Genomic DNA, 16,187 nt, shown 5'->3' on the forward strand with positions numbered 1-16,187 from the left:
CTGCACCTACAAGCTCTGTTTTAGACCATGTGTCACGGAGTCCCTGGGTGATGCTCTGGAACTGCTCCCCATGAAGCCAGGCAGGACTCTGGGGCAGTCTCCTTTCTGTGAGCAGCCTGTCTGCAGGACATAAAGCTCACACAGCTTCCACCTTCCTGGGCCTGACCTCGGAGCATTCAGCATCCTCTGCCCCTCCGTGCGCTTTCCACAGCGAGTCCGCTCAGGTGGGGCTCCTGGGGAAGCCAGAGGGTCCTGCACCCCAACTTCGCAGTCAGACGTGACTCTCAGCCAGCCTGTAAAACAGAGGTTTATTAGACGACAGGAACATGGTCTAACACAGAGCTTGTAGGTGCAGAGAACAGGACCCCTCAGCTGGGTCCATTTTGGGGGGCAGTGAGCCAGACAACCACGACTGCCCTTGACTCCATGTCCCCAGCCAGCCCCAAACTGAAACTCCCTCCAGCCCCTCCTCCTCTGGGCTTTGTCCCTTTTCCGGGCCAGGAGGTCACCTGATTCCTTTGTTCTCCAACCCTTTAGCTCTCACCTTGCAGGGGGGAAGGGCCCAGGCCATCAGTTGCCAGGAAACAGGGTGTCGGCCATTCTCTGTGTCCAGACCCCTGCACACACCTGCCCTCTAGGGCTCTGCAGTGATTGTACACCCTTACCCCACCACCTAGATACTTAAGAACTGCATAGGGGAAACTGAGGCACCCCCACACTATTCAGAGGAAACATTAAGAACAGTCCCAGTTCGTCACACCATGTTCCTGTCGCCTAATAAACCTCTGTTTTACTGGCTGGCTGAGAGTCACGTCTGACTGTGAAGTTGTGGGGCAGGACCCTCTGGCTTCCCCAAGACCCCACCTGGGCGGACTCTCTGTGTGAAGCGCACAGAGGGGCAGAGGATGCTGAATGCTCCGAGGTCAGACCCAGGAAGGTGGAAGCCGGGTGAGCTGTGTGTCCTGAAGACAGGCTGCTCACAGAAACGAGACTGTCCCAGAGTCCTGACTGGCTTCATAGGGAGCAGTTCCAGAGCATCGCCCGGGGACTCCGTGACAACTGGTGGTAGCGGTGGGATGTACTGCACCCCGCGGATGGCGCTTCCTACAGTAAGTGACTGGGGAGCAGTAAAACGAAGGGGGATTGACGAGGACCAGGCGTGCTGAAGGCTCAGAGAGGAGCGGTTTCGGGGGGCGGTTAACCCCTGGGAGTGTGTGACCAGCGAGGAGGACTGTGCAGTAATGGGGTCCCTCTGGGGACTGCGATGAGCAGTCCCAGGGGCGGAGGAGTCTGCAGCTCGACCCTGGCAAAGAGGTGGTGACCTCGAGAAGGGCTGGCACACGAGGGTTCTCCCTGGAAACTGTGGGGAGCTGAGAGCACCCAGGCCTGTGAGTCCACAACAACTTGGGAAGAGCGGAGTGACGGCCTGTCACCGTCTCCTTAAGAAGGACGTTGTAACCCTGTGCAAAAAGAGAGGGTTGCACATTGGAAAGTTCACCAAAGCACAGTTCATCGTGCAGCTGGAGGAGGATGACCGCTCTAAGGAACAGATTCCTGACCCCAAATGGGACTATAGCAGGATCTGGGAGCAGCTGGAGTGGGAGCCAGGCATCCCAAAGACTCCTGTCCCCAACCAGACGGGGGTCTTCATGATTGGGTTCCCCATCGGGGGATCGGAGACGGACGGGATTGGAGCTGAGTCAGAGAGAGCAAGAGGACTGTGAGAGACAGCGAGTGTCCGAGAAAGAGCTGCAGAAGCAGCAGCAGCATGAACTGGCGGTGGGGGAGCAGAGAGGCCTAGGGGACCCCCCAGGGGTGAATGGGGATAGACCCCGGGGGGCCAGTTCCGCAGGGAACCTCGAGAGTAAATTGCTGCCCCTGGTTAAGGAGGGGGGGATGTGGATGCCACCTCACTGCCTTTGAGCAGGCTGGAGATTTGAACCAGGGGGACCCTGTGGAAAAGCCCCGGTGTCTAGCTCCCTTGCTGGGTCCCAAGGCCATCGACTCCGTCAGCCAGATGGGTGGGGTGGTGGACAGGCTCCCACTCCTGACCCCAACCTGTATGTCTGTGTGGAGTCTCCTGAGGTCAGGCCCCTCGGACCCCCAGTGGGAGCAGAAGGTGATGGTCAATGAGGAGACATTCCTGGGGTGGCGAGACCCTGGGACAGAAAGAACTGTTGTCAGGCCCCGGGTGGTGCAGCCTCAGATGCTGAGGGGCTGTGTGACCTCTGTCTTCGTGACCTCTGTGCCTCTGTCTTCACGAACAAGGTCAGCTCCCAGACTACTGCACTGGGCAGCACAGCATGGGGAGGAGGTGACCAGCCCTCTGTGGAGAAAGAAGTGCTTCGGGACTATTTAGAAAACCTGGACGAGCACAAGTCCATGGTGCCGGATGCGTTGCATCCGAGAGTGCTAAAGGAGTTGGCGGATGTGATTGCAGAGCCATTGGCCATTATCTTTGAAAACTCATGGCGATCGGGGGAAGTCCCGGACGTCTGGAAAAAGGCTAATGTAGTGCCCATCTTTAGAAAAGGGAAGAAGGAGGATCCTGGGAACTACAGACCAGTCAGCCTCACCTCAGTCCCTGGAAAAATCATGGAGCAGGTCCTCAAGGAATCAATTCTGAAGCACTTAGAGGAGAGGAAAGTGATCAGGAACAGTCAGCATGGATTCACCAAGGGCAAGTCGTGCCTGACTAATCTAATTGCCTTCTATGACAAGATAACTGGCTCTGTGGATGAGGGGAAAGTGGTGGATGTGTTGTTACTTGACTTTAGCAAAGCTTTTGACATGGTCTCCCACAGTGTTCTTGCCAGCAAGTTAAAGAATTATGGGCTGGATGAATGGACTATAAGGTGGATAGAAAGTTGGCTAGATTGTTGGGCTCCACGGGTAGTGATCAATGGCTCCATGTCTAGTTGGCAGCCGGTATCAAGTGGAGTGCCCCAAGGGTCGGTCCTGGGGCCGGTTTTGTTCAATATCTTCATAAATGATCTGGAGGATGGTGTGGATTGTACCCTCAGCAAGTTTGCAGATGACACTAAATTGGGAGGAAAGGTAGATATGCTGGAGGGTAGGGATAGGATACAGAGGGACCTAGACAAATTAGAGGATTGGGCCAAAAGAAATCTGATGAGGTTCAACAAGGACAAGTGCAGAGTCCTGCACTTAGCAAGGAAGAATCCCATGCACCGCTACAGACTAGGGACTGAATGGCTCGGCAGCAGTTCTGCAGAGAAGGACCTAGGGGTTACAGTGGACGAGAAGCTGGATATGAGTCAACAGTGTGCCCTTGTTGCCAAGAAGACCAATGGCATTTTGGGATGTATATGTAGGGGCATTGCCAGCAGATCGAGGGATGTGATCGTTCCCCTCTATTCGACATTGGTGAGGCCTCATCTGGAGTACTGTGTCCAGTTTTGGGCCCCACACTACAAGAAGGATGTGGAAAAATTGGAAAGAGTCCAGCGGAGGGCAACAAAAATGATTAGGGACAGAACAAAAAAGACAGAACAAGGAGTAATGGTCTCAAGTTACAGTGGGGGAGGTTTAGGTTGGATATTAGGAAAAGCTTTTTCACTAGGAGGGTGGTGAACCACTGGAATGCGTTACCTAGGGAGGTGGTGGAATCTCCTTCCTTAGATATTTTTAAGGTCAGGCTTGACAAAGCCCTGGCTGGGATGATGTAGTTGGGGATTGGTCCTGCTTTGAGCAGGGGTTGGACTAGATGACCTCCTGAGGTCCCTTCCAACCCTGATATTCTATGATTCTATGACCTGGGTGAGGTTAATACATTTGTTTGTTTATTTTATCTGAAGCCGTGCATTTGGTTTGAAGCCTGTCAGAGACTCCCGTTGGGATAACAAGCCTGGTACATATCAATTTCTTTGTTAAATGGATGAACTCGTAAAAGCTTGCAGCGTCCAGCAGGCATAACTGGACACTGCAAGATGGAGGTTCCTAGGGTTATGTCTGGGACCAGAGATATTGGCTAGTGTCATTCGGTTGCACAATCCAAGCAGCGGCTGGCCAAAAGTGCTCACTCCCATAGCTGGGAGCAGCTCACATGCCAGAGGCTGTGCGGGAACAGTCCAGGAGTGGAGGTTCTCACCATGGAGGAGGGCAAGGCTGGCTCCCAGAGTCGAGGATTGGAGTGACCTAGCAGATCACCAGTCCAGATAACACCAGGGGAACGTCACACACCCCTGGCTCTGGGAGGGGAGTGGGGTATTCCCTTGTTCCAGGGCTGGCTCAGGGGGGTGGGCAATGGGACACGGGGTCTCTCCCTCTGGGGGGGCACTGGCTCCGATCCAGCCCCAAGGTAGGGGCACAAGAAGACTCAACTATTCTTTCACCGGTGGGTGGGCGTCCCGTATCCCTTTGTCCCTCCCAACCCATATCACTCCAGTGTTTTCCCCAGGAATTGAAGTTGGGGGGGGTGTTTGAATTTATACGGGGGGTCGGTCAGGGCCGATGAGGGCAAAGGGGGGCTGTATGGCACCATAGTAAAAACTGAAAAATGTTTCATGACCATTTTATTAGATTTAACACGTTTTAAAATCATCACAAATTAAAGTTGGCTACTCAAGCCTTCCATGGAGCACTGTGTCTACATCCTTCTTGGTTTCTTGTTATAATTTTGCATGACTCTGTTAACGAACTTCTTGAATGCAATGCGTTCATCTTCGGTGGCTTCTTGTGTGTCCAGTACTTCCATTCCTTCAACTGATATGCTCATTAGTTCCTTCACATGATCAGGCAGAAGGCGACATCTTTCAGAACACAAAATACTACTCAGTGATGAAAAAGAACGTTCCACTGTAGCTGTTGTGACGGGGAGTAGCAAGAGATGAATTCCTACTTCTCTCAGCCCAGGAAACGTAGCACAAAGATCGGGGCGAGCCACGAGTGAGGATAAAAAAGAAGTTGAAGTCAAATCTTCATTCATTTGTCGTACGATATTCCACTCTGTTTTCAAATTCTCTATTCTGTCCTGAGCACACGGCAGCCCCATTGCTGGTCGTGCCTCACTCCACTCAATGGTCGGTGTTTTATAGGACAGGGATCTGTAAAAGCTACGTAGAAGTTGAGTCGAATCTAGAAGTCACTGTTGTAGATTTGTAAGAATCGAGCCTGTGTACTTTTTCAGCAGGCTTAACAGACACTTCTTTTCCTCTTCATTTAAGGAATCAATATAAGTGCCTTCATCAGTCAATTTCTGAAGTCTTTGCTTCTTCCAGTACATTTTCAATGCATCTCTCTCGGATTGATCCAAGGGTAGCTTCTATTGCTGGACAAAGATCTACTACTGTTGTAGCAGATGCCTGGATGACATTGTTTAATGACCCAAGTGGTTTCAACAGTCGAGTTACAAGAGAGAGAACAGTGATAGTCTTCTCTGAATGTAGTAGCAAAAGTAGTCCACCAGCCTCACCACTTAGATCCATCCCATCTTGGTAGATACTTTCCAAAGCCAGTAATAACGTCTGGAGTAATTTCAAGACAACAGCCAAGGATGGCTCATGAGAAAACCAGGGGGGTTTTCCAGGTTGGACTAATATGAACTTCAGTCCCACTGTATCTTCTATATTTTCCAAGACATTCAGTCTTTTTGGACTCTTGCTGAAAAAAGAATATAATGAAGACCTTAAATTTATAGCTTTTTTAATGTTTGAAGATTCTGCAGCTCGTACTAGCGCTGGTTGAAGTAGATGGCCTCTGCAGTGTGTATAGGAGAGATCAGGGTTACACTTTTCTCTAAGCAAAGCTTGTTCTCCACCATGTCTTCCTGAGAAGTTTCAAATGTACAAGCAGCCATCTGTTTGGGATCCAATTGACAAGCATTTAACTCTTCTGAGATGTGGGTTGTCACAGATGCAGCAGATGTGTCTTCTATAACTTGAACATCTAGAAATGAATCTACTGGCCTACCACTGACATCAAGATAACATACACAATGACTTAATACTTGATGCCCACTTGCATCGGTGCATTCATCAGCCATGTATGCAAATTTTTTGAATGTGGTGAGAGAGTTCTTCACTTTTTCAACTTTTTAGTCTTTCTCTGTTGCACCGCATGCTTCTAACCAGTCAGCTGAGTTTCTTGCAGAAAGGTAGTGAGCATCTGCCCGTCCATCACTGTTCAACTGACAGTGCACTTAACACTGGCCTCCAGTTTGTAGTGTGTGGTATCTCTTGCTTAAATAAAAAGTAGGATGCCACGGCCATGTTTGTTCGCATGAACTGTGTTGTGTCTCCAGCATTCTTAGCAGCCTCATTAAGTACTTCTAAAAATTGGCTTTGAAAGTGGGCTTATAAGGCTTTCTGCATGTTGATGCACTCCAGAGTCCTGGTGTTTTGCAGCCTTTTCACATAGTTTGTCAGCATTGGCTTTGCTGATTGGTCTGGCAAACCAAGCTCCTCCACTTTTACCAGTTATAGCATTGGGAAGCTTTCCTTCTTTGTAAGCTTTTTTGGAAGAGGTGCGCCAGTCGCCATCTTTTGTAACTTCAATAAATGGGAACACTCTGACTGACAAACATTGGGAGCTGCCTTTAGGTTTTGGATACTCTGTTTCTTTAGTAGGTAGCTGTATCTGTGCTGGTCAGATGTAGATACACCACTGGAAGCTTCAGATGACATGTTGATATTTTCGTGGTGTGTTCTTCACCTTGGTTGTTTTTTGAGGCCTTTGAGTGGATTGTTTTTTCTCTTTTCATTTTCACTTTGACCTGCAACATATAGAAGAGATCTGAATAAATTAAATGTTTCGCTAGGATAATGCAAATTTAACATAAGGATCATGAAAATTACACCAAAACACAGAACAGTTCTATATTTCTAAAACAAATATACTTTTTTTATTTTAATTATTTAAATTGACTTTTAAAAAGTAAGCCATCATGGGATAAGAGGGAAAGTCCTCTCATGGATCAGTAACCGGTTAAAAGATGGGAAACAAAGGGTAGGAATAAATGATCAGTTTTCAGAATGGAGAGAGATAGTGGTGTCCTGGAGGGGTCGGTACTGGGACCAGTCCTATTCAGCGTATTCATACATAATCTGGTAAACAGTGAGGTGGCAAAATTTACAGATGATACAATTCAAGATAGTTAAAGTCCAAAGTCAACTGTGAAGAGTTACAAAGGGATCTCACCAAACTGGGTGACTGGGCAACAAAATGGCAGATGAAATTCAATGTTGATAAATGCAAAGTAATGCACATTGGAAAACATAATCTCAACTATACATACATAATGATGGGGTCTAAATTAGCTGTTACCACTCAAGAAAGAGATCTTGGAGTCATTGTGGATGGTTCTCTGATGCGATGGTTCACATCCCCTCAGTGCGCAGCAGCAGTCAAAAAGCGAACAGAACGTTCAGAACCATTAGGAAAGGGATAGATAACAAGACAGAAAATATCATAGAGCCACTAAATAAATCCATGGTACCCGCACACCTTGAATACTGCATGCAGATCTGGTCACCCCATCGCAGAAAAGGGATATTGGAATTGGAAAAGGTAGAGAGATGGGCCACTAAAATGATTAGGGGTATGAAACAGGAGGAGAGATTAAAATGACAGGGACTTTTCATCTTAGAAAAGAGACGACTAAGGGGGGATATGATAGAGGTCTATAAAATCATGACTGGTGTGAAGAAGGTCAATAAGGAAATGTTATCTACTCCTTCACATAAGACAAGAACTAGCAGTCACCCAATTAAATTAATAGGCAGCAGGTTTAAAAAAAACAAAAGGAAGAACTTCTTCACACAACATACAGTCAAGTGGAACTCTTTGCCAGGGGATGCTGTGAAGGCCAAAACTATAACAGGATTAAAAAAAGAACTAGATAAGTGCATGGAGGTTACGTCCATCAGTGTCTATTAGCCCGGACCGGGAGGGATGCAACACCAGGCTCTGAGTGTCCCTAGCCTGTTTGCCAGAAGCTGGGAATGAGCAACAGGGGATGGATCACTTGATGGTTCCCTGTTCTGTTAATTCCCTCTGGGGCACCTGACATTGGCCACTGTCGGCAGACAGGATACTGGGCTAGATGGACCTTTGGTCTGACCCAGTCTGGCCGTTCTTATGTAAAAAATAATTATAATAATAAAAAAATGTTTAATACAGAAACTCCCTGACATAATGGCCTCTCAAGATAGCAACGAGGTGAGACAACAACCTTGGCAAATAATGCCTTTTAAAGATCTTGGCCTACTAGGAAACTTATTTATATTTATATTCCCAGTCACAAATCTAGCAATCAGGAGCAAAGTCACTGAAATTAGTCCAACAAACAAATGTACATTTAACGGGCCCCTCACTTTTCCCTCCACCGCACCCCACTCACTGGTGTTGTCCTTGGTCAGTGGACACTCAGAGTTCAGAGGTGCTTTTACGTGAGTTCACTTCCTAGGTGGGGGGCAAGAAGGCACCTTGCTCGTTCCTCCAGCTGCTCACCGTTCGCTCTGGCCCCTGTTGTTCGTTGTGCCACCGTTCACTCCATCGCTCTGTGGCCAGGGCCCTGCGCCGTCACCTTCTGCTGCCGCCTGCCACCGTGACCTCTGCGAGTGGGTCTCTTGAGGTTCCACCCAGCTCTCAGTGATTTCAGCTGAGCTCTCAGTGGGGGAACCTCGCTGCTCGTGCGGGCTGGGCCGTCTCTTCCACAGAAACACTGTCCCACAGCAGGTCTAAGCACTTAGACCTGATTCTCAGTGATTTCAGCTGCAGTGGTCACTTAAGAAAACAAAAGACTCTCTATGGAGCCTACTCAGCTCTGTCTCTAAAGAGTGGAGAGGGGCAGGTCAAATCGTACTTGGGACTCAGGCAGATCATCAAGCAAAACACCTGTCCCCACCCTCTCTCTTGATGCCCTCAGTCAGCACAGGCCAAGTACAGTTCTACTACCCTTTAGTCATACAATCAAAACAACAACATTTCATTACATACACACACCCCGCCGCATTCAAGTGATTTATAACCCAACCCCAGCCAGAATCCATCACTTGGGCAACGCAGCTCTGTTTGCTGGATACCTAGGTAGATGAGGTATGAATGTAAATATAATCTGGTCCTGAAGCCTTTCCCCACAGCCCCCAGCTCATCACTAGCTGGCAGGGAGAGCTCATTTAGACTTTGCTTACAAATCATAATTTGAAATTATTAGGTTGGCCACCATCGCTGAAATGAATGAACCAACATTGTCAAAAAAAACAACAGCTGTATAAGGAAGCTAGTCTTTGTTCATACTTTCCAAATCTATTACACTTTTTCAGATACACGTATTATATCATATACTGGATAGGCTTTCAAAGTGTGTATTCATGTTTCAATTTCAATTCAAATTTCCAACCAGTGATTAAACTGGCAACACTGCACGTAACTAGTTCACAACTGTGGAGGTGTTGGGGAAATTCACAGGGGGTGTAGGGAAATCCCTGCTGCATGCCTTGCTGAGTCATAAGGTGTATCCCTTGCCTTCTTTCTCAGTGGGTCAGTTGTATAGCTGATGGCCCTTGATGGGCCATCAAGCAGGCTAGGCAGTGCTGATGCCAGGCTGTCTGGGGGTGTCATCCAGATACACAACACAAGTTTGGAACTACAGACATACTATACATATAACTTACAAAGGTGATACAAACACAGAAACGAGATTATCATACCTGGCAAATTATAACATTTTTGCAGATACCTTACAAGGCATATCATAACTCATTGCAATTTTACAATATTGGTATTCATAATATCCTCACACGTCCCCCAAACTCCATACAGCATCACAGGGTGTGACGATGTGACTCAGCAGGGAGGGGGGAGTGTTGACCTGGGAATGTGCCCTGGGGATGGGAGACCTGAGAACCTGTCACCTGAGCCAGGAGGGGGAGGGGGAGGTGACACCTCCGCCCAGGAATGTGAACAGGGGCTGCAGCAGGGAACCTGCTGGGTGAGTTTAGTTTCAGTTTGGGGCTGGGTGGAGGAACACAGGGAACCCCAGGGCTGGGGTCTAAGCTCCCTGCTCCCCCAGAAGGACGTGATTGAGGGGTCCTGGTTGTACCCACAAGCTCTGTTTTTGGACTGTGTTCCTGTTGTCCAATAAACCTTCTGTTTTACTGGCTGGCTTAGAGTCTCAGTGGATCCCAGGAAGAGGGGTGCAGGGCCTGGACTCCCCCACACTCCGTGACAACTGGTGGCAGCGGTGGGATCTACTGCACCCCGTGAACGGCGCTTCCTGCAGTAAGTGACTGGGGAGCAGTAAAACAAAGGGGAAGTGACGGGGACCAGGCGTGCTGAAGATTCAGAGAGAGACGGTTTCGGGGGGCGGTTAACCCCTGGGAATGTGTGACCAGAGAGAAAGACTTTTGCAGTAACAGGGTCCCCCGGGGGATTGCAGCGAGCGGTCCCAGGGGCGGAGGAATCTGCAGCTCGACCCTGGCAAAGAGGTGGTGACCTCGAGAAGGACTGGCACACGAGGGGCTTTTCCTGGAAACCGTGGGAAGCTGCCCGGCCTGCGAGTGGCCAGCAGGGAGATGTACGCTAAACGCCTGAAGAGCGACCTGGTGGAGCTGTGCAGGCAGAGGGGGCTGCGCATCGGGAGGTCCACCAAGGAACAGCTGATTGCCCAGCTGGAGGAGAGGGATCGCTTGGATGACCCGATCCCTGTCCCTGAGGGAAGCCGCCCGGCAGACGCAGCATGGGCCCTGGGGCCTGACCGGGCTGGGAGGGGTCAGACTGCTGCTGAGGACATCCCGAGACCCTTCCTACCTATGTCCGGGGGAGGGGTTGGGGGAAGCCCGGCGAATACCGAGGGCACCCTGACCCCGGCACCCAGCAGGGGATCCTCCCGGCGGAGCTCCCCATCCCTGGAGCGGAGGCGGCTGGAATGGGAGAGGGAGATGAAAATGAGGGAGCTGGAGGATCATGAAAAACAACGTCAACATGAGCAGGAGGAGAAGGAGAAACAACGTCAACATGAGCGGCAGGAGAAGGAGAAACAAAGACAGCATGAACTGGAGCTGGCCAGGCTGAGGAGCAGTGGGGCCCCGGCTGCGGCTGCGGTGAGTGCGGGGGGACCCAAGACTGCAAGGAACTTTGATAAGTGCTTCCTGGCCCAGCGGAAGGAGGGGGAGGACATAGATAGCTTCCTGACGGCCTTTGAGAATGCCTGTGAGCTGCACAGGGTTGACCCTGCAGACAGGCTCCAGTTCCTCACCCCCTTACTGGACCCCAAAGCCGTGGAGGTGTACAGCCGAATGACAGGGGCGGAGGCAGGGGACTATGAACTGTTCAAACAGGCCCTGCTCCGTGAGTTTGGGCTGACCCCCGAGATGTACCGGAGAAGGTTCCGGAGTCAGCGTAAAACGCCTGAGGTCACCTACCTACAACTGGCCAACCGGATGCAGGGATATGCCCGCAAGTGGACAGCTGGGGCCCAAGCTAAAGAGGACCTGCTGGACCTAATCGTACTGGAGCAACTGTATGAACAGTGCCCGTCCGACCTAAGGCTGTGGCTGGTGGACAAAAAGCTCGAGAACCCCCAGCACGCAGGGCAGCTGGCCGACGAGTTTGTGAACAGTCGGTCAGGGGGTAGCCGGGAGGAGCCCCAAAAGAACAGGCCCCCCCCGATGCAGAGAGAGAGTCACCAGGGGGCCTCCCAGCGGGGAAATAGGGAGAACCCCCTCCCACGGGGAACGCCTGGCGTCGGGCCCCTCCGACCCGCTCGAGGGGACCAACGTGGCCTGAGCTGCTATCACTGTGGCCAGAGAGGCCACGTACGGTCCCAGTGCCCCGGGCTCAGGGACAAACTGAGCAGACCCAACCTACCCAGGGTTAACTGGGTAGGGACCCAGCTGGACGAGGGGCAGACGACCCAGGAAAGGGGGGCTACCAGTTTACCACCTGCTCCGGAGGGAAGAGTATCCCCGGCCAGCTCCACCAGAGGGCTGGAGGCTCTGGACTCAGGGTGCTCAGTTTACAGGGTGGGCGCGGGGCTGTCCCTCCGGAGAGAGTGCCTTGTTCCCCTGGAGGTGGATGGGAGGAAGGTCAATGGATACTGGGATACGGGCGCGGAGGTGACGCTGGCCCGGCCCGAGGTGGTGGCCCCAGATCGGGTGGTGCCCAACACCTATCTGACCCTGACAGGGGTGGGCGGGACCCCATTTAAGGTGCCCGTGGCAAGGGTACACCTGAAATGGGGGGCCAAGGAGGGCCCCAAGGATGTGGGGGTACACCACCATTTGCCCACTGAAGTTTTGATGGGGGGAGACCTAGAGGACTGGCCAAGCAAGCCCCAGGCCGCCCTGGTTGTGACGCGTAGCCAGAGCCGGCGAGGGGCACTGCGCCCTGACCTCGGGGAGGGTATCACACCGGAGGCGCAGGACCCTACCCTGGTGGGGAGGGAGGGCCGAGGGGCACGGCTCAGAGAGGCGGAGGCCTCGGACCTGGCCAGCGAGAGGGAACCGGGCCCCATCCCTTCCCCAGCCGCTGAGTTCCAGGCCGAGTTGAGGAAAGATCCCTCCTTGCGGAAGCTCAGGGACCTGGCCGACCTCAGTGTGGTACGGACCATGAGGAGAGGCTGCCAGGAGAGGTTCCTGTGGGAGAAGGGGTTCCTGTACCGAGAATGGGCTCCCCCAGGGGAAGTAGAGTCCTGTGGGATCAGGAGGCAGCTGGTGGTCCCCCAGAAGTATCGCCGCAGGCTCCTGTACCTGGCCCATGACATCCCCCTCGCAGGGCACCAGGGAATCCGGCGCACCCGGCAGAGGTTGCTACAGAACTTTTACTGGCCCGGGGTCTTTACCACAGTCCGGCAGTATTGCCGATCCTGTGACCCTTGTCAGAGGGTGGGGAAGGCCCGGGACAAGGGGAAAGCGGCTTTGAGACCTTTGCCCATCATAGAGGAGCCTTTCCAGAAGGTGGCCATGGACATCGTGGGGCCTCTCAGCAAGACGACCCGGTCGGGGAAGAAATACATTCTGGTGGTGGTAGATTTTGCCACCCGCTACCCCGAGGCAGTGCCCTTACCTTCCATTGAAGCAGACACCGTGGCCGATGCGCTCCTGACCATTTTCAGCCGAGTGGGGTTCCCCAAGGAAGTCTTGACAGACCAAGGCTCCAACTTCATGTCGGCCCTGCTCCGGTGCTTGTGGGAGAAATGTGGGGTCCGGCACGACTGGGCCTCAGCTTATCACCCCCAGTCCAATGGGCTGGTGGAGAGGTTTAACGGGACGCTAAAGATGATGCTGAAAACCTTTATGAACCAGCACCCACAGGATTGGGACAAGTACTTACCTCACCTGCTGTTCGCATACAGGGAGGTGCCCCAGGAGTCTACCGGATTTTCGCCTTTCGAACTGTTATATGGCAGGAGGGTGAGGGGCCCCCTGGACCTGATGAGAGACGAGTGGGAGGGGAAGGCCACTCCCGATGGAGAGACAGTGGTGGAGTATGTCCTGATCTTCCGAGAGAGACTGGCTGAACTCATGGACCTGGCCAGGGAGAATCTGGCCAGAGCCCAGAGGAAGCAGAAGGTCTGGTATGACCGCATGGCACGGGCCCGTGCTTACGCCACCGGGGATCAGGTGATGGTTCTCATCCCAGTGAGAAAGAACAAACTACAGGCCGCCTGGGAGGGCCCTTTCAAGGTCGTCAAGCAGCTCAATGAGGTAAACTATGTGGTGGAGCTGTCAAACCGGGCGCACCACCGCCGGGTGTACCATGTGAATATGATGAAGCCATATTATGCCAGGGGGAATGTGGTGTTGGCCGTGTGTGGACAGTGGGAAGAGCAGGGAGATGACCCTTTAGTAGATCTATTCCCTGGGACCAGAGCTGGTTTCCCCCTGGAAACAATTCCCCTCTCGGATCAGCTAACCCCTGCCCAGCAAGCTGAGGTCAGGGGGGTGCTGCATCCGTACCGACAGCTGTTTTCCAACCAGCCTGGACGCACTAATCTGACTGTCCACCGGGTGCAGACAGGGTCGCACCCGCCGATAAGATGCTCCCCTTCCGAGTCACAGGGAAAACTGCTCAGGACCTGGAAAGAGAGGTCCGGGACATGCTGGCTTTGGGGGTGATCCAGCCATCTGCCAGCCCTTGGGCCTCGCCGGTGGTGCTGGTCCCCAAAAAGGACGGGTCGGTCCGGTTCTGTGTGGACTATCGGAAGCTCAGTGCCATCACTGTATCTGATGCCTACCCCATGCCCAGGCCGGACGAGCTCCTAGACAAGCTGGGAGGAGCTCGGTACCTTACCACCATGGACCTTACAAAGGGCTACTGGCAAGTGCCGCTGGATGCAGATGCCCGACTGAAATCGGCCTTTATCACCCCTCTGGGGCTCTATGAGTTCCTGACCCTGCCTTTCGGCCTCAAGGGAGCACCGGCCACCTTCCAGCGCCTGGTGGACCAGCTCCTGAGGGGGATGGAGAGTTTTGCCGTGGCGTATATTGATGACATCTGTGTCTTTAGCCAGACCTGGGAGGACCACGTGTCCCAGGTTAGACAAGTGCTGGACCGACTCCAGGGGGCTGGGCTGACTGTAAAAGCGGAGAAGTGCAAGGTGGGGATGGCGGAAGTATCTTACCTGGGCCATCGGGTGGGGAGCGGCCGCCTAAAGCCGGAACCAGCCAAGGTGGAGGTGATCAGAGACTGGCCCGCTCCCCACACCAAAAAGCAGGTCCAAGCCTTTATTGGGATGGCAGGATACTACCGAAGATTTGTGCCCCACTTTAGCGCCATCGCCACCCCCATCACGGAGCTATGCAAGAAGGGGAAGCCAGACAAGGTGGTCTGGACCGAACAGTGCCAGGTGGCTTTCCAGGCGCTGAAGAAGGCTCTGGTCAGTGGCCCAGTTCTGGCAAACCCAGACTTTGACAAGCCCTTTGTGGTGTTCACCGACGCCTCAGACACGGGACTGGGGGCGGTGTTAATGCAGGAGGATGAAAAGGGGGAGAGACACCCCATCGTGTACCTGAGCAAGAAGTTGCTACCCCGGGAGCAACACTACGCGGCCATCGAGAAGGAGTGCCTGGCCATGGTGTGGGCCCTCAAGAAACTAGAACCCTATCTCTTCGGGCGGCACTTCACCGTCTACACCGACCACTCTCCCCTGACCTGGCTGCACCAGATGAAAGGAGCCAACGCCAAACTCCTGAGATGGAGCCTGCTCCTGCAGGATTACGACATGGACGTGGTCCACGTGAAGGGAAGTGCCAACCTGATAGCGGATGCGCTGTCCCGGAGAGGGGGCCCCGAACTTCCCCAGGTCACTGGTCAGCGTGACCCCGCTCAGTTCAGTCTCAAAGGGGGGAGAGATGTGACGATGTGACTCAGCAGGGAGAGGGGAGTGTTGACCTGGGAATGTGCCCTGGGGATGGGAGACCTGAGAGCCTGTCACCTGAGCCAGGAGGGGGAGGGGGAGGTGACACCTCTGCCCAGGAATGTGGACAGAGGCTGCAGCAGGGAACCTGCTGGGGGGGTTTAGTTTCAGTTTGGGGCTGGGTGGAGGAACACAGGGAACCCCAGGGCTGGGGTCTAAGCTCCCTGCTCCCCCAGAAGGACGTGATTGAGGGGTCCTGGTTGTACCCACAAGCTCTGTTTTTGGACTGTGTTCCTGTTGTCCAATAAACCTTCTGTTTTACTGGCTGGCTTAGAGTCTCAGTGGATCCCAGGAAGAGGGGTGCAGGGCCTGGACTCCCCCACACTCCGTGACACAGGGAGAGCACCGCCTGTGTCTGTGGGGAGCCCGGGGCACTGTGGGGCCAAGCACTCGATAACTAACCCTTTCCCGGCTGGATTTCCCACTCTGTCCGCTCCCTTTCCTTAGGGCCAGTACCCAGCATTTCACAGCCACGGTCACCCCACCCATCTGCCACCTGCCCCTTCGCAGCCAGCTCCTGCCAGGGGTTCCCCATCAACTCTAAACCAGCCACCCCTCGGTTACAGCCTCCCCGTCGGGGATCCAGGTCGCTCCCCACCCATCCAGGGCCGCACTGGGCAGGGTGCATTTGGCCCTAAATCCCCCCAGTAGTACCTATCAGGGCTCATCGCCCAGCCCTGAGCCGGGCCACCCGGCGTCCTAAGACAGAGCCCGTAGCCCCCTCTGTGTGGGGATGCCGCATCTGGTCCTGGTGATGGAATAATGGCACTTCCTGCCCCCCAGGTCTCTGTCCCCCTCCTCTCTCTGC

The sequence above is a fragment of the Lepidochelys kempii genome, chromosome 23 (assembly GCF_965140265.1).
Source record: "Lepidochelys kempii isolate rLepKem1 chromosome 23, rLepKem1.hap2, whole genome shotgun sequence".
NCBI lineage: Eukaryota > Metazoa > Chordata > Testudines > Cheloniidae > Lepidochelys > Lepidochelys kempii.